Source organism: Lagopus leucura, unplaced genomic scaffold, assembly GCF_019238085.1.
Source record: "Lagopus leucura isolate 7727_CA_CO unplaced genomic scaffold, USGS_WTPT01 Super-Scaffold_739, whole genome shotgun sequence".
Taxonomy (NCBI): Eukaryota; Metazoa; Chordata; class Aves; order Galliformes; family Phasianidae; genus Lagopus; species Lagopus leucura.
This window is the reverse complement of record NW_024962255.1, coordinates 15631634-15649853: the sequence shown is the minus strand read 5'-3', so window position 1 is coordinate 15649853 and position 18220 is coordinate 15631634. Positions and strand designations below refer to the sequence as shown.

General features: G+C 42.2%; 1 long non-coding RNA gene across 2 annotated transcripts in view; it reads right to left on the bottom strand.

Moving 5' to 3' along the window:
• Window positions 1-5572: 5572 nt before the first annotated feature.
• LOC122175503 overlaps window positions 5573-18220 on the bottom strand; it is a 38361-nt gene continuing 25713 nt past the window's right edge. The window contains exons 3-4 of one of the 2 annotated variants that reach the window (XR_006177422.1): window positions 16321-16444; window positions 5573-6038 (exon numbers count right to left, since the gene is read on the bottom strand). This is a non-coding gene — a long non-coding RNA (uncharacterized LOC122175503). Of the gene's footprint in view, window positions 6039-15780; window positions 15990-16320; window positions 16445-18220 lie in introns of those variants that run through there. The other variant, XR_006177421.1, reaches the window with a different exon arrangement.

The following is an 18220-nucleotide window of genomic DNA, read 5'->3' as shown; positions in this document are numbered from 1 at the left end:
GCACAGGCCAGGTTCCTGAGACATAGGAAGATCTAGGGACACTCAGTAAAGACATGGCTTTTTCCCTAAGCATGTCAAGGGCTGTACCATTGTGCCATGGCAAACTGACTGCAGCACAGCTGCTCTCATTTGAAAGAGGAAAAAACAGGTACAAGGCAGGCACTAGAGGAGTGATCTGTGCTTTCATAGGTTGATCTTCAGGTAAATCAACAGACAATAGAATTCAATCTTTGGCAGAGACCTCAAGATACTGCTGTACTGATGCCACTAGCAGTACCAGTAAGGCCACAATGCAGGGCAGTGCTCTGAGGCTGGGCAAAGCTGCTCTGACCCAACATAGCATGTGAGCGACAAACAGGACTCTGGTGGGTTTCTGCACATCATGCCCGCACCCAAGTTTCCTTTGTCTCAGAAAACTAATGGATTAAAACCACACTGATAAAAGCCCCTTCATAAGTATGAGTGTGACAACACCAACTCACACTGCCCAGGGGAGCATACAAAGCAGACACAGAAGACTGAGAAAGACTTCATTGCTTCCTTATTCATTTGCTGCTGCATGCTTCTGTAAATTGCAAATTCCTTTTCCTGTCTCTTCTAAATGTTTATAAAGTTGTGTATTATTACTGAAACTCAACAATATCTTCTTACACATACACCAATTTGGGTTACTACTATTAGGAAAGGAAAAGTCAACTTATCAACGTCATAATTATTAACAGAAATTACATAGATGACATGCCACACAGTATGTTAATTCTAATATTTTTTTTTATTCAATTCACTACTTTAGTTTTCAGGAACCTGAGACGAGGCTATATGCATATAAAAAATAAGTGGGATGCAGCAACAGGCTGTAGTTAGTAGAGGGAAAACACCAGGACTCTGATTTTAGGCAAACCTCTGCTGGCAACATGAAAATGTCTAGCACAAGCTTCCTATATTCTTACTAGATGACATCCTAAAATGGTCACAAACTTCAGCCTTCATCATGAAACTCACAACTCTCTGTAAGTTTGTGTTTGCGTTTGTTGTTGTGATTAGACAGAGTAGCAAGAGGAAGGCAGATCAAAACCCAGTGTTTGAGTCTTGCTAAACTCTTGACCTCAGTGACATTAATCAACTGTAAGTCACTAAGTTCTACTCCCTAAATGCTTGCTGTGTTAAAAAATTACTTATTTTATTGCTATGTCAGCACACACTTATTTTCTTTGTTCCCTCTTTCTTGCAGCAGGCTTATTATGAACCCAGAAGAGCCATACAATTAAGCAACTCAGATGCTGAAACCAAACGAACATCTCAAAGCAGCTGAATGTTATTTGTACACACGCTGGAATGTGCAGATACATTTACATCACCTACATGAAGCACGCTTTATTCAAAGAACAAGAGACCAAAACCCTGCCTTGTGAAACTCCGGTTAAACTGATGCGGTTAACCTCAAGCAGGCTACACACTAAAATACATTCCAAGGAGCATAGTATCAACAGAGATCTGGCAAGATCTAGTGTAAAATAAATCACCACGTAACCAGTTCCTGTGCAAAACCAAGAGGCAGTGTTCCCCCTCTCCTAGACTGTACAAAACTGCTCCATATTAAGGGAACGGCCTCTCCAGAGCATGCCTGTGTGTGGTCTGCTCGCCCTGTGCAGTGCGACCAGCAGCTCATGTGCATCAACCACGTTTGCTCAACTGCCATATGTGGCCCCAGGTCTGTGCTGCCGAATTACACAGGCGTGGTCAAGATTAATGGCACTGAGAAGTAAAGGAACTGCCCAAGTCACAGGGGGGCTTTGGGAAGGGTACCAAAAGACAAGAACAGTTCCTCTCATGTTAGATCATGCATTCACTCTAATGGTACAGGACAAGGAAGAGAATGCCTGCTTATTCCTAGAAGTGTGAGAAAACAGGTTTGATGAGTACATTATGACTAGGATTTATAACACAATAAAAATGAAGAATATTTTATCAGGAAAAGATCATAATAAAAGCATCACTGGAATATTAGAAAGCTTGAGACAGTAACTGATAAGTAAATAGCAGGAGAGTAAGAAAAAGAGCACCCCTTACGTTAATCTGCAGAGCTCTATGAACTTACATTTCAGATTGCATCTTTCCCCTAAAAATACCTGTAAATTGTTTATAAGGTACGCGTACCAGGACACAGATGTGCACAGAAACATTCTATGTGAGACTGGGGATCAGCAACACTCAAGATTTGTTGGCCATAGTCTTCTTCCTTCTGCCATGTCTCTATACCATTTATCGGCAAATATTACATTTTCATGTGTGTAACAGGGAAAAGCTGAGTTTACACAGCTGCTGAGTTTGCTTGTGGTGCCCGGCCCAGCCCTACAGCACAGCCATCCCACCCACAGACATGGGAACTGGAAGGCAGTGCTCAGCCCTGTGCCTTTTACTCAAGGGATCAGTACATGCTGACCAGTGTCTGAGATCTCTCAAAACAGAAGAAAATACTCTTGAAATCTCTCTCTTTTCTCCTGTTTGACCAGACCAACTATGACATACTGGTCATTTGCTGCTGATTACAAGATGTTCTCTGGAGTGGGGCACCATTTGGTTGTTCATCCTGTCCACTGCACAGACAAGGGTCATGAAAGGAGTTCTGAAACCTTTCTGAAGCAGAAGGCCTTCTTACATAGCAAATCTGCACACAAGAGGAAGCAGCAAGCAAGCTTTCATACAACTTGGCTTTCCAACTTTTTTTTTCTGCTTGAAAACCTGTATATATCGCAGCAACACGGATGAGTAATAGACAGCGTAAGCAAACTTCTCCACATATCACCACCCCCAGCACTTCTCTGCCTGGGCTGCAGCTGTGACAAGAATTATGAGACCATCCAGGTCCAGTTTCTGTGTACATCATCAGCCTCATGCAGTTCTTCTAATGCTCAGCCAAGAGAGGTTTGGAGACATCTGGCCATGTGCACAGTCATTTTGAGTAGGGAAGAGGATATGATATTGTTTTTAAAAATGGCCAAAGGCAACAGCAAAAGTTAAGTCTACTTCCTATTTTTTTTTCTCCTGACATTTACAATCAGCTGTATGTTTTTAGCTTCTTGGCTGCTTCAATATATTCAAGCAGTTGTGGTAGTCAATGGCATTTTATATTTATCAGTTTTTGAGGCAAGGGGCAAAGGCTGTTCCTTTTCCATTTAGACATTATTGACTGTCTCTCAGCTGAGATGGATTGCAGCCACTCCAGTGAAATATACTTCAGTGAAAAACCACTCTGAAATTGCAGCTAATGGAGAACATTCTGTGTGGGTTTGGTATTTTCATTACTGTGAGTACTACCTTCTCCTCTGTGTGACAGCGCTGCTTTAACACCGACTGAAATGGATCATGAGGGCAGTGCCAGGATATAAGTGTCAGACAGGAGATCCCTAGGAAAGAGCATTCCCCTCCAACCCGGGACCCAGCAGCCTCCCCAGCAGCTGGCAGAGCAGAGAGGTACACCTCTGGAGAGGTGATTTTAAACAACCTCAGACATTGTTCATGAAGAAATTATCTCAAAGTATAAATTAGCATTACTTGATATCTCTCATCCAAGTACTCCTTGGATTGCAATTTTTAGTAAACCTGAAACATGATGCCACGGCAATTATGTCTTACTGCAAAGTACAATGCATATAAAAGCAGGATATAGTGTATATTTGTTTATATATACAGATCTGCAGCACATAAAATCTCTGCTCACTGCTAGGGTGATAAAACACTCGTACTGTGCTCTCAGGTTCTGTGACATGAGCAGAGCTCGTTCAGTGAATTATGACATTGCATTAATTCATTTCAGGCCCAGCTATTAGCAAGCACAGCTACAGCTCCATTTCCATGTTCTGAGGTTTGCACATACAATAAATCACCATGGCAGCAGAGGGATTTATGGGGGCAGTTCCACACACACCATTTCATACATCTATCAAAGGCGTGTTCCGCTCCTTGCCTCAGCCACCACCCACAAAAATCTCTCTGAAGCTGCAGGTTCTGACATGCTCAGTGGGTCATGTTATGCAACTAGAGAGAGCCAGTGGTACCAAGGATTTGCAGGACATTTTGGAGAAATGCTTAACACACTCTTGCTGCTGCCTCCTTGTTCTTCCTTTACATTCCCAAGCACGATCAGCACACTCACATACTGAAATCAGAGTTAGGCAACCTATTTGTGTTGACCATTCCTACATTTTAAGGCCTTTCCCATGTCCCTGTTACCCTGGCATGGTGGTTTTAAGCAAGCAGGCACATAATCCGCAGATACAGAGGAAAGAAATTCCTCTCGTCCCTAAGCAGTGCTTAGGAACAAAACAGACAGGACAGGGTTTTCAGAGAAACTCAGGAGCTGGCCTCCTAAGTCTCATTAAAATTGTCCAAGTGACTTCATCTTTTTTAAAAATACTAGCTGTAATTATTCAAAGAATGCACCAGTTAATATATTTGGATGTCATGACACTGGTTTATAAAAATAGGAGCCTCAACCAGGCTCCTAGACCCATACTGAGGCACTGAGGTAAGCATCCTGGTTTGCTGAAGTGCTGAATGCCAGCCACTCCCACTGACTCATAGCATGTGCTCAGCACCTTGCTAGAAAAGCAGGCTCAAATTAGAGCAGTGAGATGAAACTATTAATCAGCAGAGCCTCAAACCAAAAACAGTTCATCAGGGAAAGCAACGAACAGAGAAACATTAAGACAACAGGGAAGAGTAGAAAGATTGCTTTGCAAAGACAGCTTTGGTTTGCTTCAGGAGACTTTCCTTCAGAAGTTTGACATCATTAGCATATGTAACAAAAAACAGTTTCACAAAAAAGCAGCCCTTTGCTTGAGTCTGCTAGGACAACAGTAACACCAGTTTCACATAATGCGCAAGGCATCCCCAGAGACTAAATCATGCACTAAATCATGTTGACAAGAAAATCAAGACAGAAACCATGCAGGAGAGCTTTGGGAAATAAATCAAAAAGACTAGGTTGATTCTGCAATGCAGATCAGTGGTTATATAAACCAATTTCCTCCAAAGTCATTTCAGATTGCTGCTATGGTATGTAAAAATGTAGAAAGGAAGGACAGAGGCAACGTGTCATATATGGCTATGAAAAATAAATAATCTTTGCTTAACAGCTTGGCAATTCTGTCCTGACTATGTCACCCCACTGCTACTGCTTCAGCAATAGGTGCCTGTTGAATATAGCATGTTTCTCAAAAATGTTTGAACTAACACATGCATTCCTAGCTTGCCTTTATATAGCTTATAAAAGAGTGAATGCTTGGCCTCTTTACAGAGACACATGGTAGCCATAAAAGTTTTCCAACTAGCTTCATGAGAATTCTCCAAGTCAGACGAGGCACAGGACAGGTCTACAAGAAACATCTGTTACCCAAACCCTGTTCTCTGCCACTGTGCTGGGGCTTGAGCCACATGTCCCAAAAAGCTCTGCTCAGCCCTGGGAGCCAACTGCACCTTGAAGAGCAATGAAAAACAAGAAAATACATCAAAGCCACAAGGCTACCCTCAGTCAGGTGGAGGTTTGTCAAGCTTTGATGGTAACAAGAGGCCTCCGTGATCCTTCCAGTCTTTAGCATGATCAGCGATTCTGGCCTACATAGCTTGGTTGATTTGTTCTCCTCTATAATTATATTTGATACAATCTTGTTTTGACAAGTATCTACTCCAAACATACTATTATTTCTCAATATATTTTTCACAAAGCCCTACTTCATCTATTTTGCACCTCATATTCATTGCTTTAGGCAGTTCCCACCCCATTGTCCTTGCACTCCATGTTCCCAAGACAAGACATTCAGGGAGTAAGGGAAAAATGCATGAAAAAGGTGGCATGAATAACAACAAAGATGGGTGTGCTTCCATAAATCAGTAGTCACTATGGTCACAGATGGCCTCCAGCTTCAAGACTATCAGGTGACAGTGATTTGTGGGCAGTGCAGCAGAGAAGAGCCTTGGGGAGGCTTGAAGGACAGCTGGGGGTGGCTGAAGTGCAGCAGCATTACAATAGAAGGTGCCTGAGTGGAAAAAAAGCAATCAAACAAGGAGATACTTATTGATGGTACAAAGCAGGGGCATGGAAAATTGGGGGCAATTGCTTAAAAAAATAAAAATAAAATAAGGGTGAGGCCTTAGCTATTGAAAAAGAAACTGCTTCTCTGGCTTTGCTTATGCACCAAAGCTGATATTCTTCTAGTGAAATAATATTTTTGGCTTGGTTTTGGATATCTAGCTTAACTAACGTCAACAAAATTTTTCTTTTCTTTCATAGAGAAATGAATATCCACATTCTGAAAACCATAACTTTCACCAGGACAGCAGAGAGAGCTGAGTATATTAGTATATTAAGAAACAAAGTACACAAGAAATTAACCTGGTTCAATATGATTTAATAATTGGTATCCTTACTTAAACATAGCATCTTTCACTATTACCATGTTTCGGTTTGGGTAGTTCTTACTGAATCCCAGCTGACAGTTGTGCTACTAGCAAAATCCTTTGGAGCAAGTTTTGTAGACAAAGATAGCATCTCTTCCTAAATCAAGTAATACAATTGACAAAAAACAGACACATTTCTGGTGATGTCTGCTTCCTAAGTCTTTGAAAGAAACACTCCATCATTCCCAGTGCATTTACTCTCTCTGACCCTTTGACACAAACCTGTGACTATGCCATTCAGCTTGCTAGTAATACAACTACAGAGAATAATGACATCCTGGATGAGACACAGGCATGTACAGACTTCTTAGGATATGTTCAGTCTGCTTATGTGACTGCTTACCTCTGTAACAAAGATGTTCTTTGAAGAAGTTTGTTCCAAAGGACCTACCATCTAAGAAGCCAATATCTAATGTTTCCAATAAGCACTGTTCTGGGGTGAATCTCCAAGCCTGAGCCCCAGCACACTCAAGGCCTGCCAGAGACATTTCAGTTGCCTCTGGGAGTGATCAAGAGAAGGGAGCCCCATTCAACTATCACTGAAGAGCTAGCAAACTGTTACCTAGCTTTTCTCTGCATCCATGAACAAAGTAGTGGCAAAATCCTGTTTGCTGATTACCTTGCATTTCTAGGAAGATGGAGAGTAATTTCACACCTTTCTTACTACCAGGTACTGAGGATAAGCATTAAAGCATAAGATGCTATGGCTTTAGGAGGCACACACTGGCTCACCTCTGCATTATGCTCACCTACAGCACCTGCTCTGTTTTTCCAAGACCAAAATTCTGCTTCTGAGCACGTATCAGAAAGTGACAGCCCAAGTGGAGTGCTGCTGTTCAAAGAGAAACTTCAAACAAGCTTACTGTACTTGAAATACAGACACTGCACACCGTTACCTTGAAAAGTAAAAAAGAAAGGAGAGAAGGAGCACCTCTTTGTTACTGACATGGTAGGACAGTCTCTTCCAGCAGCAGGTATCTGCTATTGTTACTTAATGACCAACTCTGACTTTAACACTTGTAATGAGGAGGTAAATGGGAGGCAGCAGGAGGCTTTCCCAAATCAAAAGTTTTTGTGTGCAAACAAGCTGGAACAAGGCCAGAACTGGTAATGCAATCTACGCACACATGAATAAATCTAAATGCTAGCTGCTATTTTCCCTCCCTCAGCTATTTTGAGTTTGTGTCACAGGGGATTTTGTACATGGCTCATACTTTTTCCAGTTGTAGACTACAAAGTGCTGCAAAATCCAGGAATCATTTGAGGACAAATTTCTCCAGTGTCAAAAAGCAACTAAAGTTGCAAGTCACAAGGCCTACAAAATCCCAATCCAAATCCAACATCCAAGTGCTGCTTTCTTGCTCTACATCTGAGAGAAGAGAGGAAACCAAAGGCATCCAAAGCAACATTAAGTCTTAGTAAGCCAGTCAGTCCGGTCAACCTGTGAAAAGGTGATCTAAGGGAATACTGAGGTTCTTTTGGGACCCCATCTAGTAATCAGAACAACCAATGTCGCTTTGGAGCCACAAGTGCAAGTTGTTGGAGCACAAGTGATGTGCATACATTATATTTCCCCTTCCTGTTCCACAGAGGGAAGATCTTGTACATCATTGGTGCCTAAAAGTACAAGTTTCTTTATTTTCCCTGCCCTGTTTCTCAGCACTCATGATATTCATGAACCTATGTAATACAACCTCACAAATCCCAAGACAAAAGTTCTAGCAGCAGCAGCAAGTGCTCACCTCCTTACAGGAGAAATGGACGTAGAATTGTCAAGTAACTGATAGAGGCTTAATTGCTTTTATATAAATGCCATATTCTGCCTGTTTTCTTCCCCCTTTCTTTTTTTTCTAGTTTCTTTCTGTACTACAAGGTATGTTTGCTCTCCCTCACTGTTTGACTTCCTTAAATTTCTTTTTTCACATAGCTTCTCTACACAACCAAACTCCCTTTATTCTGACAAAGTATTTTCTATCCACCTGCAAACTCTCCTAAATGAAACAGCCTTGCTCTTTGCCCTATGTGATTATCATTCCCATAAAAATGAGTAATATTTTGTACATACTCTTCCTATTTTATCCAGGCACCTGTGAAGCACTCAGCACAGAGGGGTGGTTTTGCCTTTTCTACAGCAACAAACAGCCTTTCTGCTTTAGAAGCAGCAGGTAATAGGTTTCACACAGTGCAGGGTCAAACACATGAGGTGTGAGTGATCTATCACACATAGGCTTCTTTTTACACTCTGTTATCAGATGTACCTCTTTCAGAAGATGTCTGTGTAGATCCCTATTATCCAAATATAAACACAGAGGTACTTAGTTCTGAACCTCAAGACTCAAAGTTCCTACAACATTCCAACTTTCAAATGACTTCATGTAATCCCAGGTAACCTAAGAGTCTATTAATTATTCCTGTTGACAAAGGAGGAAGCCCTTGAAGAGACAGGTGGAACCTGCTCAAGGCCAGCTAGCACGCAGCAGAGCTACAACCATTATTTTCTCACCTCATCAGGAGTCTCAAACCATGCAGGCATTTGTGAGCCTGAGCAAAAGCTCAGCACATGCAGGCAGAGGGCAAACTATAACCAAACATAATTAGTTTTATCTTGCAAAAAGCATTGCACTTAGTGGGCTCTTTTTCTACTGCTGCGTATCAGGATAATTCAATGGCCGCAGTTCCCAAAAACAGTGCTGGTGCAAGTTGTAACACTCACAGCCTTCTACAAAGTACCAAAATCAGAAATGTTTATTTAAAACTGACACTCCAAATGCACAAATCACATATCTCAGCGATATAACCATCAAATAAATTAAGTGTGGTGAGAGAGAAAAATGTTTTTGTTTTTGTTTTTTATTTGCATGGCATTAGGAATGCAGTAGCACAGAGCTAAGAACACAGCCACACTGGGGAAGGAGAAGAAATAAAAGAACAACAGCAACTGCAAAGAGTAAAAACTGAGTGTCCACGATTGCAGGTACCTAACGTGAATATTCTTGAGCCTACGTGACTTTTCTCACAAGTACTGAGTGCCCACAATATATAGAATTTTTGAAAATAGCTCTTAAGTGTACATGGATATCAATTTCAATACATCAGGGGTGACAATTTGTGCAAAAGTTACTTCCCCCCATCCCATTCAACTCCAGCATCAGTGGTGTCAGCAATTTCTCTTTTTTGCTTAGTTTCCCCAACAAAAAGGAATGACTTTCCTGTATCTTAACATTTTGGCCTCCCTGGTTGTGTAACAAGAGAGATTTAAAACAAGCCAAGGATGGGCCCTGTGTAGGTACCATGGAATGGGAAAATGAAGTCAATCTACCACTGCCTTTTTGGTGACAAACGAAAAGGGCCTTCCCTGACTCTACTTCCCACTTTGCATAATGCTGGAAAGATTTACCCCTCCACTGTAATATTGGGGGCGATGCTTTTTCTTCCTTCCCCTCACCTCTCCACAGATAGAAGCAGATCTCATACAGATTCTTCTTTTTAAGATTGCTGCTAGAAAGTGCTTCAGAAAATAATTTCTGTTTCTTAGCACTTCTGCTGAAGGCAGCACCAAGAGCCCAGGCTGGTGGTTCCAGGGAGCAGGGTCTCCTTACCACAGCTTTCAGGTCACATCACACAAAGCTGGAGCACAAGGAGAACACTGAAGCTTCCCCAGAAACATTATCTGATGGGAAAGCAGAGTGTATGCCTCTCAATGCCATCTCTCAATTTATGGCCAGAACTGAGGAAGAGCTATAGAGCTCCAGTACAAACTTGTTTCCACTTTGTGTTCTAAATTAAATTTAAGTTAAATATCAAAGTCCCCCAGCAACCTATCACCATGCACCCCACCTCCCACATGCACACTGTTTTCTTTGAGATAATTTAATCCTTACATAAAGACTGCAAGTCTTTCAAATATAATGGGAATACAAGTCTTTTAAATATAATGGGAATAGGAAGGGTAAATATCATATAGTCTTGTTTCAGAGAAAGAGGGTTGTTAAGCACATGCTTTTATATTCCACCTAAAGATTGGACCATACAGATTAAAGTTTATGCTCTGTCATATCTCAAACATGGCTTTTCAAAATAAGCACAAGCCTTTTAAAGCAACGGCAATAAAGAGCAGATCAAGTATCAGTCTGTTTGCTCCCTGCTAATCCATACTTAGTACAGCACCTAGTACAGAAACCTTGCTCTCCAGCTGCTGGTTGCACATTGCAAATTTGCATTTGTTACCACTTTCTGCAAGTTTCACAAACTGAATGAGTGCAACAGTATTTGAATGAGCACTGGCACAGGAAAGGAACTTCATCACTGAAGTGGTGCTCCAGTCTCAGCTTTTGAGGGGGGTGTGAAGGTCATAGTGGTCAGTACTGGTCTGGCAAATGCAGGGCTTCTCCTCAGCAAGAGCTTCTTACAGCTATGCAAGGGACTTTCTAGGTGCTAGTGCTCCAGCCAATGCAGCTGCCACACTTTTTTTTTTTTTTTTTTTGACAGAAGCTTCACAGCCTACAGTCTTCCAGACAAAAGATACCAAAGCCTCAGGGACTGTAAGCCAGCTCTAGCCAATTGACAGCAGTGCTATTTATGAACCCTCTGAGAATCTGTCCCCAGATGAGCTATGACTGTCATTACAGCTGAAGTTGCATAGATGGCATGAACTTTGCTGCTACATCTTCTATAATTTTGCCAATGAGCATATCCAATCTCAGTTTAAATTCACTGGAGGTTTTCAATGCAGTAAATCACTGCAGCATGAGACCGCTAGCTCTGACAAAGAAGCATCAGCCTAGTTTCTTCTATGGGAGTTCCAGAGATCAAATCTCTTCCTCCTGCAGCACATCCCAAGAGGCCTCAGTGAATGGCTTTCCCCAGAAGAGATGACCCTGGATCTGCTCAACAGTGATAAGAGTTCACTCAGGGACAGCCTTTTCCTTGCTTTCCTAAGCAACGCTGATATCAAAATCAGGCTTGATACCATAAGAACACCTGGAATCCTAGATAGGCTGTTTTAAAAGAGGAGCATGGCTTTGTTTCATTAGCACTGATACAGCCCCAAAAAATTCTTCAACAACAACCTGCCTTCTTTCAAATGGTTTGTGCTGGCAGCTTGTTCCTATGCACCTCTGCAGCTCTATAAGCCAAATGTTGCCTCATTCTGTGCCTGTCGCTCTCTGGTTTGGGCAACAGGGCAGGAATTGTTTTGAAGCAATCCCTCCTGCTCCCTTCCCCCTTCCAGTAATGAAGGGTCTCAGAGATAAGCTAGGAGGAGATGTGATGCACTGCAATCCTCCCACCACCATGTATTATAGCTCCCTGTAAGTTACACACTGGCAGTTTGGCTTTGGGCAAGTCCCTCTGACCCATGCTCATTTCTCTTGCAGTTCCCAGAACAAAAGGTGGGATGACACTTACTGGCCTGAAGATCCTGGAGTTGGACCGGACATGGCACAGCATCTCTCCAATGAAGTCACCAGAAATACTGCCCACCACAGTTCCCACTAATGCCTGGTGCAGCTGTCAGCTCCATGCGCTGTGGGCTTTACATAACCACACATATTGTCACAGCATTAAGCCTGTTTGGAAACCTCTGATCTAGCATGTGTTGATTTGCATTATAAAGCATTTAATATCAGAAGTCTACAGGAATTAAATCCTAGAAAATGTGGGCATCATACTGCTGTTTGCTACAACAGTAATTACGTGGCTTGCACTGTGGTTTTACAGCTACTTTCCAAACAAACAATCAGGAAACATGAAGGAATTTTCTACGCTTAAATATTGTTCATGGAACAAGATCACCTCCAGCAGTAGTGGGAACTACTGCAGTTCTAGCTGGAATAAATGCCACAGTGTTTTTTGTTTTTTGTTTTTTTTTTAAGAGGAACAGAAATGGGTTGATAAAAATTCTAATCCACACGATCTGCATTCAAGGACTCCGTAAAAGACTCACTGTTCAAAACATGACAAAGTTACAATACTTAGTCATGCCATTTCCATTGTTCTCACCACTCTTCTGGAATCTGCAGATGTTCAAACATTTTGCAATACAGACAAACCCTCCCATCGCTGTAGTTTACTCATCGTACTATCAAGCCATCGCTAAGCTTTTCTGATCCCAAAGATCCATATCCAAGGAGCAAGAATGTAGAGGCACTGCTGGGGGCTCCTCATGTCCCAGAAGCCAGAAGGACCACTTGAACAAACAGCAACTGTTTCTGCCAGTAATCTCTCCAATTCTTTGTGGAAACAACTCAGTCAACGTTGTTCATTTTTATTAAAGAAGAGATCACTGGGACTGATGGAAGAAGAGTCTAAGGTGAAATTCTTAAGTGATACATTTGGTTAGCTACCAATGACACTGCTAGGAATAAGATGGCCATAGAAGATGTGAGGAGGCAAAGGCAGTACATAAGTTATGAAAAGGGACTGTTTAGTCAGATAAGAAGCTTGAAAAAGGATACAGTTTCATATCATACTCCCAGTCAGAAAGACAAATCTTTTTTTTTTTTTTTGAGGACAGCAGAGCATTACTGTGAAGAGATAGTACTAATCATAAGGCCCTGAAACCTTTATAGATTAACTGTGCTAATTATAGTCAATTGCAAGCCACATACTTAAGTCCCAATGGGATGCACAGGGACTATATGCTGAAATCTACAGAAGAGGAACATCCATAAAAGTATTCTAACACCACTTCTCAGAAAACAGCTGTTCTATACCTTCTTTGGAAGATCCAATTCTGAAGCTATTAGGGCTGCTTGACATCTGATGCTCAGTTCTCAGCAGATTTAAAAGTCCACTCAGCCTGGGAGTTCTCCCCTGAAAGGGAATCCTCCTGAATCTTTCTTTCTTCTCCAGCTCTTCCAGCAGGAAGCACAGCTGGGAAAGCTAGCAAAGACATAACAGCTCCTCTGTTCCCAGCTTTGGAAATAATGGGTCAGCAACACTCTATAGAATTCTCTGAGAAAGGTGCTCCAATACATTCTTTCCGGGACAACTTCAGCACAGTTTGCCACAAAGCTGGGAACCACTGTGTTCCCTGCAATCCCATCTTCTCAGCCCTAGTCCCATCTGCATTCAGCATTTAATTACATTTGAGAACAGTCTCACAGGATACGGGTCTTTAAGGGTGCTGGTGTTTCCAATTAATTCAGAATCCCACTAGATAACATCTGCTCACAGACACACAGTGGCTGGCACAGAGCACGATGCTCAACTACCATTTCATACGCATATGCCAAGAATGCCTGCAGATGGAAAGCAGAACTTTGTTAAAACTTACGAAGTTTTCCCCCATAATTTAAAGATCTATTTTGAACACTGTAGCCAAACATTTGTAGATATACCCATACAAAGAGAAGCCCTCTTAGTTTACACTGGATGACAATCACTCCAAATAAAAAGGGCTGCCCTATTTTTATTGATTGCTCAAAGTGACTAACTGGGAATTTTGGTAATATTTTCAGAGATGCTTTTATAGTAATAGGGAAGCCATTTTAGACTCTGCACTGTGTCCTCCTTATCTTCTGCCCATCACTCCATTGTAAATATTCAACACCCTCCCTTAGCTAGGGCATGCTGTAAGGCTTTGCTCAACTTGAGTTTACTTATCTCTCTTAGCTTAGATCCAATTTTACAGAAAGTCCTAGGAGAAAGGCACTCAAACCCTACTGAAAGTCAGTAGAAGTAGGCATCTGGGCTGTTGCAGCCTTCCTCACCAGCATTCATTCAAGGAACTATAGGAGCAAGGCATTTAGGTATAGCAGAGTTTCTAGTCCAGCCTAGAGTTGAGCTCCTCAAGCAAACAACTGGGATTCAAGCAAAACAATAGTTCTCAGACTACTAAATTAGATTATCCTGAACTACATGACTGCAAATTAGGGTTGCAGATACCCAATCTAGCTTAGATAGGTCTCCTTAGTAGTAATTTTCTCTCTACCTTCCTCTTGGTCATTGCCAGCACTGCAAAAAAAGAAAGAAAAAGGCAAGTGCAGGATTCTGACAAGAGCACAAACAAAACATGGTGCAAGAGACACAAGAACAAGAAAATTCAAGCACTTTATTTTCTTTTGAGAAAGTGCTTTCAGCTACAGCATCAATCCCTTCTTCAACTTATTCAGCTCTTCCCTGGCTACAGTAGTCACATACCAGCAAATATAAGGCAATGCAATGGGGAAAAAAAGAGGACAAATCCACTTGTACGGGAACTCCACTAGCCCATGGTATTATTTGAGGTGTGAATTAGCCTAAGTAGTTTATCCCCAAGTCATTTCCATTTTCAAACTCCTATGCCAGCTAATTCTTTCCAGAGGCAGAAAGCCAATTGCCAAATCTTATCTTAGTAGTTAGTTAAGCACAATGCTACACCTTGAAAACCCATTTTGGGTGAAGAATTGGGCTTAGAAAATGATAAACAGGATAGGAGAGTTCAATGCTATGTAACCACTCCTCAAGCTCCTTACAAAAATAAACCACTACACCCCTAAAGCAAAACCTTGACCATGCAAGATACCAGAGCTCTTAGCTTGAGCACTCTTTATACACAGCAGGAGGAGATGTTATCAGGAGCAGGTCAGCCAACAGAAACAGCTGCTAACACAAAACACTTTTGTGTCTGATCCATTGTTTCTGAACACCCAGTGAGAACCAGAGGGTGTCCCTCACTGGAACAGAACGACCCCATGTAACAGCAAGAAGCTTTGCAAATATCATTAACTACTATTGAAATCAGCAAGACAGTGAAAAAACAATGTGAAAGCATACGTATGCTTTATCACAGCTCTGCCACTGCTCCTCCCTACAGGCAAGCACTGTCCCAAACAATAAGAGGGAAGGAAGCTGCTGTCCAGTGCACTGCAAACTGATGCAAAATGCACAGCAGGAGCCTGCATCAGACTGAGGTGCCAGACACAGCAAGACCTGGTGAACAAGGGTACATGGGGACAGGTATCATGCCTCACACAGACAATCCACATTTGGAGTAACACTGTTTCCATACACACCCTGACAGGCTGTGGCCCACACAGGTGGGTTTCTGTAGTGTGGAAAGCCACCTATGCCAATGGAAGATGACTAAGTGTTTAATCAGAATAAGATACAAAGATGTCAAACTTGGTGATGGTCTTTGGCACACCAAGAGCCATGCAAGAGCCTGCAGAAAAGTCACCCAGAGGACAAGCAGGAATTATGTTGCTGTAGGTCATGTGGCCAGAATAAGTAGAGGTATAAAATAGGGAAAGTAGATCATAGAGGAGAATGTAAGAAGATATGAGATGGAGCGGTCCCACCCAAGGATGTGCTGCCAATATTTTAAAATAACAGCTCCCAGAAGCACCACCTTGTCACGTGAGGGAGCCCACGCAGCAGGAGCAGCCGTGCTGCAGAGAAGCGCTGGGTGGGTTGAGGAATGTTTGCTCTTCCCTTGTTTTTCCCCATTTAAACAGCATTTTCATAAACACTACCAAGGAGGGAAGTGACTCCTCTTGGCAGACAGGTTCCTCCTAGTTAAATTGGCTGGAAGCATGTATTCTCTGCTCCTGAAAGCCAGAGTGAGAATGCTTGATTGCTGTGTGCAGTGCTCAGCAGGCACAACCCAAAGAAGCACTGGAGCTCTATGCAGGAAGTGTGTGATCCTTCCCCTGCAGTTCTCCTTCCCCTCCCCAGTTACCTGCTCTTCCAGGGTAAAGAGATGCATTTTAAAAGCAACATAGTTTTACATTACAAAATTCTGTGCATGAACCTCAGATAACTGAACAATAACCAGAAAATGCAGTGTGGCCTCTTCGACCTTTGCTGGTTCCTGACATTTCAGGGACTACCCTGCTAAGGCACCATTGCCCCCAAACTCACAGATTGACACAGACTTACAGGGTGCAATAAGAAGGCCTGAGACTTGCCCCACAGCCCCTCCTGTTGGGCTTTCAGTTGTTTCTTGAACACTGTAAGTCTTCAGAAACAGAAGAGATCCCAATTAACGGTCCCACACCAGGTTCTGGGGAAAAAAAAAAATAAATCAGGACTCATCAGCTCATTTTATGCTTGGTAAGAAGGGGACAGATTAATCTATCTGGTATCCTTCTGCCTTTCATAATTCATAGCCAGGTGTTGAGTTGTCCTCTAGGGAAGGATCCTTCAGGGCTGAGATGCTGAGGTATTACAAAGCAGTTTATGTTGAGGCTTCTTGTGATTTATGCGCTGTATGATCAGCCAGAATCAGACTCTAGGGTTAAGCTTGCAGATACTATTTCTGTCTATGGCAAACTAGTAAGTGATCTAAGCAAGTATTTTGCTGTTTAATATATAACCTAATTAAGAGATTATAATGTATTTAGGAAGCAACGTAAGGTCCATGCCCTGTAAGACATTTCTTCTAATAAGGGAAAATCACTTTTGTATAGGTTTAGAATGATTAATGAAAGGAAACCAGCATTAGAAAAATAAATAAGAACCAAAACATGCAGGAATTTTGGCAAAGAAATAAAGAGACCCACTAGCAAATGAAAACAGCACTGTGATCTGGGCTGAAAATAGTTCCTCAAGGAAATGTATCATCTTTGGTATATTAGTAAATCCATGTGCACAGCATTTGGGAAATGTCACACAGTGCTGAAGATGCTGAAAGAACTGATAAGAGAAAGTCAGTGTTACCATCAGGTATTCAAAAGGGTCAGGTTCTTCACCCTCGAGTGAAACAAAGGTAATCTTGTTTCAAAGAAAGCATGATGAGAAGAGATTCATGCTGACTGCAGTGCAGGACTGCTCTTTGTGGCACAGAAAATAGTGACAGCAGGCAAAGCCTGGCAGCTTAAACATAATCTGCACTAATAGGCTGAACTTGTCTAAAGGGCCTGAGGGAGGGTCACAGCCAGAACCCACAGTCTAAAAGGGCTAAAAGTCAGCTTTGGCATCCTTATCAGAATCCAACCATATCCCATCAGAGCCAGGAAGAGGAAACCTATCTGTAACAAACTGCTTTCTATCCAGAACACACACAACCTGAGCTGCTTTGCCTAGCCAGCTTCCCCAGCAGACAACAGCATTCCTTGTTTCGTGATGCTGAACACCCTGCTCTGCATTTTGGAAGCAAATCATTATTGGTAACTGGAGGCCAAGACTTCTAGCATGCAAATAAATCACACCAAAGCACTAGGCAGTCTCAAAAAGCTGTATTGAGTTTCTACTCTTCCAACTGCAGAGCATCTGTTTCTATAGGCGGCAGGCTAGATGGCAAAGGACAAAGCACAAAGCAGAATAACACTAATATGCAGTTTCCCACGGCTTGCATCAAGTTCAGCAATGAGCTATGCCACTGCTGCCTTGAGCCAACCCTGATGCATCACTCAGCTCTCCAGAGCCACCTTCCCCTTAACCCTGCTAACAACAGCACCTGCCAGGGGTCATGCTCTGCAACTGCAACTCAAGAAAACCATACACCTTCAGTTCAGGAGGAGGAAGACACCAACCCTGATAGCTGAGGACTTCAGAGGGAGAGTTTGTTTTGATATAAAAGCATGAGATAAAGCTCATTTCATTCACTTCTTGCAGTTGTTCATTTACCCACAGTATTTATAGTTCATACATCATTTCCAGTTTAAGTGTGCTGACTTCTGCTTGCCACTGCCATTTTTGAACAGCAGTTACTAGGATCCTCAACAGATAGCTGAAGAGCAACTTTTTTTTCCCCCTCCTCTCATCAAGAAGGAAATCTGGCTGCATGAACCAGACAGAAGGCAGGTTCTGGCCTATTTCAGAGGCTCCACCTCAAGAA